Below are 10,405 nucleotides of genomic sequence, written 5' to 3'. Positions count from 1 at the left end.
GGATAAAGCTGAGCTTGAAACCTTAATATTTATTCTCCCCGCAAACTCTGTTCAACTTTGGCGAGCACCTCCACCATTTTCTGTTCTCGTTTTAGATTTCCCGGCATCTTGGCCTTAAATTCCCTTCCTCCCCACCACCACCCGCCCCACCCCACCCCCCCAGCCGAAGTAAACCAGTTTAACCAGCCATTCATCTCATTGCTGCTTTGTGGAATCTTTCCAGATGCAAAGCAGCTGCTGTGCTCGCAAAGATCACAATAGCCACTCCACCACAAAGTGGTTCATTCTATACAATGCATGTTCTGATGCTCCCAGGGCAATGCTTAGACACCAAGTTTTGTTCATTCATTCCTGCAATGTGGGCATCATTAGCTTTAATTGCCCACCCTTAATTATCTTTGCGAAGGCAGTGGTGAGCCAACTACTACAGTGGACCGCTGTAGTCCATATGGCGCAGGTACTTCACAGTCAGAAGGGAGTTCCACGGTGTGGAGCCAGCGAAGATGAAGGAACAGTGACACATGTTCAAGTTGGGATGGCGTGTTTCTCAGTCCCTCGTTTCTCCCTCCAAGGCAGGAGAGTTTAATAGCCTGAAGCCTGGAGTCTCTGCATCACTCAGCAGGGCCACTTCAATCTTCCTGACTGCCCAAAGTGTACCGGGTAATAATAGTATTATTCTTGGCAGCTGCAACCTCTGCATCATAAGCAGGATCTGTAGCACTCCCTGTTCTTCTGTTAGGTGACAGTTTGCCTTCATACATATTTTAATTCTAAAAAGAGAATTTTGTCCTAAAGCACTTTAACTATTGAAGTACTTTTGAAGTGCAGTCACTGCTGTAATGTAGGAAACATAGCAGGCAATTTGTACACAGCAAGCTCCCACATACAGCAATGCAACATTACCAGTGTTATATAATTGTATTATATGTAAATATCTGTAAAGATGTAGTAATTAATTAGCGAGGAACTAATTCTTATGTGTAAGCATCCTGGGGCATCTGCACTAGTGTCACGATAGTGGATTACAGCCCCGAATTACTTACGGGCATATTGAAATTTTTAAGGAAGACATTTTTTTTATAAAAAGATGTATAAGCAAAGACACTGAGCCAGAGGTGGCTGAGAATGTTAAGTAGCCATTTTTTGGAAAATCCTTATGTGGACTAGTCCCGAGACAATGTGGAATGTTGGAGCTAAAGAGGTGTCAAGGCCTACTTCAGACAGAGACACTTGAAAGGGAGAGATGAATTGCAAAAGACTGAACTTTAATCTTCTGTGGTTGTGGAGACAATGGAGGCTGATGGTCACATCTCAGCAGGCATCCAAAATCCATCCCCTGTTGAGTTATATGTCAGAATGTGGAAATGGCCTGAGCCGAAAGATAATGGACTCTAGACGAAAGGCGTGTTTGATTTTCCCTTCCAGGAATGCACCAGGAAATAGGTTAAAAAGCTGGCTGCAGACCTGATCTGGGTGTGCTAGTGTGTGAGTGTACGAGTATGCTGTGAGAGTGACAGTAGATGAAGGTCAAGTAGGCACACTTGGTGCAGGCAAAGTCTCTCTCTCTCTCTCTGTTGCTGGAGGCAAGTTGGCAAAGTCACATTCACGAAGGAAATAGGACAGATTCTTCAGGCAACCTGCAGAACCAAGTTTCTCCAAACCACTGCTAAACTGCCAAAGTCAGCTCCCCTGTAATCACCCAGCTTAATTGTCTCACGCATCACCATCTACGCCTCACAAACAAGCCCAACGACTGATTCATATATCTTTCTTAACTGTTATTTGGACCCGACTTCTCAATTCTGATCTGTGTGTAGGTGTGCTGCGTTTTTATTATTTTTTTCTCCGGTTTTTAGCAACTAATAAAATGACTCTTTCTTTGATTCAAGAAAGCCTGGTTAAGTTGGCTCCTTCGAAAACCTAAATACATTTGGATTGGGAAAAGGTATCCACGAGGGAAAGGGATCTGTTTTAAATTAACCTTGTTGCCACCAACCGAAGGGGTGGGGGGTGGGGGTTGAATAAAGAAGGGAAGCCAGAGCATTCCTCTTCACCTGGGAGCAGAACAAAATTGAAGTCCCATTGGGAAAGTTAACAAATTGGGGGTGGGGTGCAGTCATTGCAAATTGGGGGCTCAGTGTGGGGATACGTCCCACAGGCAAAACTTTAGATTTAGAGTGGGGAAAATAAATAGTTCCTTTGAATAAAATAAAGAAATAAACCCACAAAAAGGTTCTCTTGAGTCTCCCCTGCAAAAGTGTTAAAATGTCCACATTTGACGCCAGAGCTTTTACATATGGAAGGAATTTCAGTTATGAAAATTTAATGATTCTGGCCCTCGAACAGTTAAAAGAGCTAGCGAGGCACTTGGGATTAGAAAGGGTGGTCAATGGGCTATAGGTGGGTATTGAGGATATAGAAGCAGATGGGGTCGTGGCCAAGAGATTAAAATTGGAGCAGCTGAAATTAGAGTTTCGGGAAAGAGAAAAGAAAAGGGAAAGAGACAGAGGAGGGATGAAGAGGAAGCTTTCCAGAGGGAACGGAAAGAGAGACAGGAAAGAGAAAGGGAAAGGGACGGAGCTTACCAAAGAAGACTATGTGAACTGGAAAGGAAGATAAAGGCAGGCAAAAGAATAGCACATCAGGAAAAATCACTCAAGTCAAGAAGCTGAAAGTACTGGAGGAACCAAGAATGGTCAGAGGCCTTAAGGGAGGCAATTGAGCCTGTAAGGGTCAGAGTAGCTAGGCAAGGTCTTCTTGCAATCGAAGAGGCAAGGAACATGCAGCCAAAGTCTGCAGAGAGGGAGAGCTGGAGAGCATTCAGGGGCCCTAGGGGAGATGGTCAAACAGTGAGGGTTGGAGTCGTTAAGGAACAGCTCCTTGAGTTTAAAAAGGTCAAGGTTCGGTCTGTAAAGTTCACGAGCGTCCAGAAGAGGCCAACAGAATTTAAAACAGGCAAAGAGGCTGGCCCGGAAATGGAGTTGGTCGGTACAAGTTTTGCAGAATTAAACAGGGACCAGGGGAGTTCCAAGACAAGTAAGGAGACAGTGAGAGAGATGCCACGACTGGCTGCAGAGCCACTGGAAGTTTAAAGGCCCAGAGTCAGGCCTGCAGAAGTGCAAAGAAACGAGGTAAAACCTGAGCAAGTTAAGAAGACCAAAGCTAGAGCAGCATTTAATAAAGGAGGTCCATAGGGGTTTAAAAAGGAGGATGGGAATAGGCCAATGATCTGTTTGGCAAACAGCTTCATGGCAGATTTAACCGGGGACGAGGGGAGTTCCCAATCAGAAAGGTAGATAGTGAGGGAGATGCCTCACCTGGTTGAAGAGCCACAGTGGCGTACTGCAGGAGCCGAACATCCGTTTGGAGAAGGTAATGTCCCAGGAGACGTGGGACAGGTCAGGGGAACGCAAATTCCCAAGTCAGCGGAGGGTGCCATTGAACTAAGATTCTCCTTGGCAAATTCCCAAATAGACCTGGGAAGCGTGAGGGTGGATGCCCCACCTAGCTGAAGAGCCGCAGGGCACAGCAGCCGATGCTAGCCCAGTCCTTGTGAATGAAGCTATCCCCAAACAGAACAGGGGTGCAAAAAAAGTCCCAAAGCAGGTGGAAAGTTTTATAAAGAAAGAAGCAGGTGGGAGGCCTGCCTATAGCTCACACCACTTTTCCAACTTTAGAGGGAGAACAGGGAGGGTCCCATGTAGACATGCCGATAGTGAGGGGGATGCCTCACCTAGTTGCTGAGCTGCAGGGCAGTGTAGCAGGCGCTGAACCTCCACCCTGAGGGCAGGAGCGTCCCCGCACTCGTGGGACAGGCGAGGGGAAGACCCCCTCCTGAAACCAAGGAGGAAGAGAGGTGAGTCGAGCACAAAGTGCTCTTGTGAAGGTCACCAAGTGAATAGGGAAACCCTTGCAGTGGGTTGGCCCTGGTGAAACTGAACAAGCATCAGGCCCCAGCCAGGAGGTCGTGGATGAAAAACTCACCAGAAGTGAAGTGCCTGAGCCAGAATCCCTACAGGAGGCGAAAGAGACAGCGTAACCCAGTGACCTCTTGGCAATTGGATCTGCAGAAGCGCCTGGGTTTGTGCCAGCAGATTCATGGGCTACAGAGGTGGGTGAAGGGATAAAAGCAGAACACCACGGACGCTGGAGATATGTGCTTATACATTCAAATGAGGTACATTTTGAACTTTGCCGCCTCACTGTTGAGGTCGCTCGGTCTGTCTGCAAAGGGCAGGCTCCAGCACTGTACGTCTTGGAGGGAGATAGAGCAATTTAGAACTTGGCTGTGAAATGGAAAATATCACAAGCCTGAGAACAGGGATGTGAGGGAAGTGTTGCAAGGCAGGGTGTACTCATACTCACATCCTGTGTACACTTTTGTAGAAAGAGACTGAGCTCTGCATAAGAGCCTGCAGCTGCCTCAGAACACCCACTGGGCAAGCCCAGAGTCATGGTGCAACCCTATCCCCCACCTCAGAGCCCCCAGGCAGAGGGGCAATTCCCTCAGGGATCAATTCCTGACCTCTGTGCATGGGTGGCAAGTTGTATCCTGACGGTTCGGTGATACTACTCCCTCCCTGTGAGTTAGCAAGTCCCAAGCCAGTGATTTGAGCATGTCCTCTAAGCTGAGACTTTAGTGCAGCACTGAGGGGGTGCTGCACTGCCAGTGATGCCGTCTTTTGGGTGAGCTAATAAACTGAGGCAGTGTCTGGCCTCTCAGGCGGATAGAAAAACAGAGAAGTTATCTCTGGCGTCCAAGATTTATTCCTCAAGCAATGCCTTTAAACGGACTGCCTGGTCATTATCTCACTGTTGCTTGTGGGATCTTGCTGTGCAGAAATTGGTTTCCTTGCTTTGTAAATTATAACAGTGCCTTACGCTTCAAAAAGTGCTTCATTGACTGCAAAGCCAGTGAGGCCATGAAAGCTGTTCGATAAAAGTAATTCTTTCCTTTGTTTATGAATTGTCATCTTTCTCCCCTCCCTTCCTAAAGATCTTTGACAGGGTCTGACAAGACAGCTCCCTCCTCCCACGCACCCCCACTCCCCCCCCCTCCCCCCACCCCACCCCCACCAGCCTTGCTTTGCGAAAGCGGTCAGCTGTCCACACGTGAGCCTGGGCACCGGGCATTGGGCCGGCTATTCGGCCACAGCAGGCTCACGAACGGGAAGATCTGCATGTCGAGAGGCTGTTGTGCGTGCATTGCGCGAGTGACCAATGCCCACATCACATGGACACGAGCGTGAGTGGTCAGCCAGGGTCCATTGATGCCCGACAGGGTTATTTGCCCTTTGGGGGGGTGGGGGGGGTGCCTTGCGTTACCTTTCTGGGTGGCAGATGACTGTGGCAGGACATCCGTTGGGCAAATTGGGCCACTACCTGGCTTCATTATCATTATTATAATTATAATATAAAGACCATTTCTTCAAATAAAACCAAACGGCAAGAAGGCAGCCACAATTAGGGGGTTGCCAACTCTCCCGAAAGCCTTGGCATTTCCAAGAATTTAAAAATTAAAGTCGAGCACATTGCTGAGTTAGCGCAAACGGAAGTGGTTTAAGAGTGAATGCAGCATGAGCTTAATCAGTAAAGATAAATCATCAGCGATTATACTGACCTTTCAAAAGCATATAAAATAAACAGTTTTTTTAAAAAATGATGACATTCAGTGATTGCTTTTCAATACCAGTGATGTCAGAATCCTTCCCTCCATGTCAACGATCTTCACTTATCTACTGCAGAATTCAAATGGGCATTAAGAAGCGACTGGCGATGGGGGGGGGAGGGGTGGAGTGGAAGGATGGGAGAGTGAGGAAGGGGAGAAGGTGGGTGAAGGAGTGGCAGAGAGGGAGGGAGAAGGAAAGGGGCAGCGCGGGGGGAGGGGAGAGATTGGGGGGGGGCGGTGAGGAGGGACATGAACGGAGTGAGAGGTGAGAGGGAGGCAGAGAGGACAGGGGGCCAGAGGGTGAGATAACAGGGAGAGAAAGAAGGGTGGAGGGAGGGAGGGCCAGAGGGAAGGAGGGCCAGAGGGAGGGAGAGCGAGGTATGGATGGAGGGGGAGGAGGGTGGAACAGAGAGGGAGGAAGAAAGGAGGGCCGCCAATTAAGGGATTAGGAGAGGGAGGGAGTGAACAGATGGAGGGGCAAAAGGAGGGAGGGATAGAAGGAGGGAAGGAGGGAGGAGCAGGGGGAGGGATGAATGGGTAGAGGGGCAAAGGGAGGGAGGGAGGGATAATAGGAGGGAAGGAGGGAGGAGCAGAGGGAGGGATGAATGGGTAGAGGGGCAAAGGGAGGGAGGGACAGAGTGATACTGGGAAGAAGAAAGTGGGGAGAGGGAGAGAGGGAGGGACCAGCAGCAGCAGAGAGCAACAATAAAGAGAAGTATAATGCCTCGAATCCAAAGATTTCCTTTCTTAACTTAATCCCTGGATCGTAGCTCTCTTGGAACTGTCAAGATCAGGGAATTGCAGGGGATAAGACTGAAAACAAATTAAGGAGATAGTTAAGCTGATTTTGAAAAAAAAAGTGCTGGTCACAGTGGAGGAAGGATATGACACATTAAACTCCCAGCACTTGCCTGATACTCCCTCCCACCAGCACAATGACAGCTGAGTGAAAGCAGAATGGGAAATAATTGTCTCCGATCGCTATCTGGCTGGGCTGAGACTTGGGAACACTTACACTAGGATGCACGTGTGTAATGACTTGACATAATGGACAGGTTTCTATTGGAAAAGGATAACTTTAGTGCAGAGAGCTTTTCAGATGCTGCATGCTTGAAACAGGTCCTCTACAAGAAAGATCCCCCCTGCCCCCACCCAGATTACCCACACTTACAGGTAATTAGAGCCTCCAAAAACTGTCACGTGACCCCCCGATAGGCAGTAGTAGAGGCTATACCTTCAATTACTACATTTCCTCCCCCTTTAGTTTGTTTTAGAGTTTCTATTTACAGAGAACGTTTAAATAGCCCCACAACAAATGCATGTATTCAACTCAGGTGACTAAAGATGATCAGGAACTGCAGCACCAGGTACATCATTAAAAAGTGGCAGTTCAGGGTTTGGCAAGTCAACAGAGACATCGGGTATTTCAATTCTAGGTCAATCTGTCACCTCAGGGATTAATGGCTCGACGTTAATCACAGGTGGAATAACTGGATGTTGGAATGTCTCTCCATTCCTAAGATGATCCACATATTTTTGAACAATCCGGTCTTCCGCTTCCACTTGGAATGACAAGGGATCAGTCTCTGAAACAATTATTCCAGGAACCCAGCAATGTCCACTTCCAAAATTCCACACGCATACCAAGTCTCCTACAGTGAACGTGTGAGCTTTGCTATAAATATCATGATTCAATTTTTGATTACTCTGATTCCTCTCTATGTCCCCCTTTAAGTTTGGGAACACCAGACGTAACCTTGTATGTAGGCAGCGTTTCATCAATAATTCAGACAGTGTTGAACCCACAGTCGAATGAGGCCTCGTCTGATAACTGAGAAGAGAGAGGGAAAGCCGAGTTTCTGGAGAATCTTCTGATAACCTCTCCATTCCTGGTTTGAAAGTTTGTGCTGCTCTCTCAGCTAAACCATTTGATAAGGGATGATATGGTGCTGTTTTAATATGTCTATTTCCATTTAAACTCATGAATCTATGAAACTCTGTACTAGTAAAGACAGCACCATTATCCGAAATAACCTCTGGCAGGCCATGTACACTAAAACATTGGCACAGCTTTTCAATAGTTGGGCTCGATGTTGGTGATCTAACTTTATACACATTCATCCATTTAGAATGTGCATCTACGATCAATAAAAACGTGGTACCTAAGAATGGTCCTGCATAATCAATATGTAGTCTAACCCAGGGTCAACCAGGCCACTCCCACGGATGCAGTGCAGCTGAAACAGGCAACTTCTGTTGTTGCTGACAATGGAGACAGTGATTGATCGTGCTTTCAATGTCACTGTCTATGCCTGGCCCACAGGCATAGCTTCGCGCAAGCATTTTCATCTTCAATATGCCTGAATGTGCACTGTGAAGCTGTCAAGAGTGATTCTCTACCATGCAACCCAGCAACTCTTGATCCCCACACCAGGATTCCACCTTGACAACTTAACTCTGTTTTTCAGGCATGGAATGGTCTCATCTCTTCAGACACAGGGCAATTTGACCACTCTTGCAACACAAGGTCTCGGACTTTTGACAGAATTAGACCTCTGTTCATCCAATTTCTAATTTGCTTTGCACACACAGGTGAATCCAATAAATTCAGTACAAGCACAACCTCTTAAGGCACTGGAGCATGTACAATACTATCTGATAACCGGGAGGCCACTGAGTGCATCCACATTTGCAAATGCAAATGCGGACAGTGCATAAAGTTATACTCATACACAGGTAATATCAGAGCCCAATGTTGTATTCTTGCTGATGCTATTTGTGGAATGGCCTTATCCACACTGAATAAACCCATTAATAGTTTACAGTGCGACACAATGGTAGAATTTCTTCACTCCAAATACCACCGATAAACCTTCCTTTTCTAGCTGGGAATAACCCTTCCTGGCTGCGGAGAGGGAGATAAAACCAATTGGCCTTTCTGATCCATCTTCCATTCTATGTGATCACACAGCTCCCAAAACATAAGGAGATGCATCACATGTTAATACCAATTCTTCCGAGGGGTTGTACTGTACCAATACACATGATGAGTGTAATAGTTTCTTAGCTTTCACAAAGGCTTCTTCCTGTTGTGAATTCCATGGTCAATGATGATTATTTTTTAGTAACAAGTATAGTGGTGCTAACACTAGTTTGGCCAAGAAGCGGCTAAAATAATTGATCATGACCAGAAAAGACTTGAGTTGGTTACACTGGATGGAGAGGGTGCCTCTTTGTTTGCCCTTGACTTTCTCTTCTACCAGATGCAAACCCATAGCATCTACCCTGTGACCCAGGTAAGTGGCTTCTGGCACTTGGAATGTACATTTCTCTTTCTTTAATCATACACTGGCTTCCAATAATCTTCTTAAAACCTCTTCCAGGTTGGCCAACTGTTCGGTCTCAGTTGACCCTGTGATCAGAACATCATCTACATACACTACCCCTTGGAGAAGCCCTTGCAAAAGACTCTCCATGGTCCTTTGGAAGATTGCATATGCAGCTGATACTCCAAAGGGTAGGCGAGTATATTGATAGAGGCCCTTGTGAGTGTTGATTACATGCCGTCTAGACGTGCTATCCAGCTCTAGCTGTTGATATGTATGGCTCATGTCCAGTTTTGTATAGGATTTGCCTCCAGCTAGTCATCTATCCTCAGTTTAGGATATTTATCTAGTTTGGCTGCCATGGGAAAACCACTACCTGGAAGTTCCCCTCCAAGCCACTCACCATCCTGACTTGGAAATATATCGCCGTTCCTTCACTGTCACTGGGTCAAAATCCTGGAACTCCCTCCCTAACAGCACTGTGGGTGTACCTACACCACAGGGACTGCAGCGGTTCAAGAAGGCAGCTCACCACCACCTTCTCAATGGGCATTTAGGGATGGTCAATAAATGTTGGCCTAGACAGCGATGCCCACATCCCATGAATGAATTAAAAAAAAGTCCCTCCCGGGGTTTGAGTACAAAAATCAAGGTTGACACTCCAATGCAGTACTAAAGGAGTGCTGCACTGTCAGAGGTGCTGTTCTTTGGATGAGATGTTCAACCAGTCTGCCAGTTCAAGTAGAGGTAAAAGATCCCATGGCACTATTTTGAAGGAAAGCGCAGACACTATCCCTGGCCAATAATTTATCCCTCAATTAACACCACAAAATCAAAGTATCTGGTCATGGTCACATTGCTGTCTGTGGTGGTTTGATGGGCCCATACTTTGGGCTGTTGCGTTTCCCACATTACAATAGGGACTACACTTCAAGAAGTACTTGGTTGGCTGTAAAGCATCTTGAGACATCTGATGGTTGTGAAAAGTCCTGTGTAAATGCAAACCTTCTTTTTGTGATAGACACTACCATCCAATCACAGAGCTATCGCGACCGACGCTAACTCTGGCAGACATCAGGGCCTCTAGATGTGGTATCCAGAGGCGGGGACTGGTTGCATTATTGAATGATGTTTCCATTCTGTTTGAAGTTCAGGCTGAGTGAACTTTTTCCGGGTTTTACCAGGGCACCATGCCCACCACAATCCTGAGGGCAGGTGAGAACCCAGTAATGAGAAGCGTGGGATAACCCTACCCACAATCTTCAGCACAGGTAGGCCTTCAGTTGGGCCTCACAAACTCAGGCCAGGAGCTCCTCAACCAAAACACAACTTCCCCATCCTGGGTAACCGATGCCCAGGGCAACTCCGAGTTTCATTTATTAAGGCAAGACATTATGGGGCCATTTAAGAT

The sequence above is a fragment of the Carcharodon carcharias genome, chromosome 30, assembly GCF_017639515.1.
Source record: "Carcharodon carcharias isolate sCarCar2 chromosome 30, sCarCar2.pri, whole genome shotgun sequence".
Lineage (NCBI taxonomy): Eukaryota > Metazoa > Chordata > Chondrichthyes > Lamniformes > Lamnidae > Carcharodon > Carcharodon carcharias.
The sequence above is the reverse complement of the archived record's forward strand: the minus strand, read 5'-3'. Positions refer to the sequence as shown.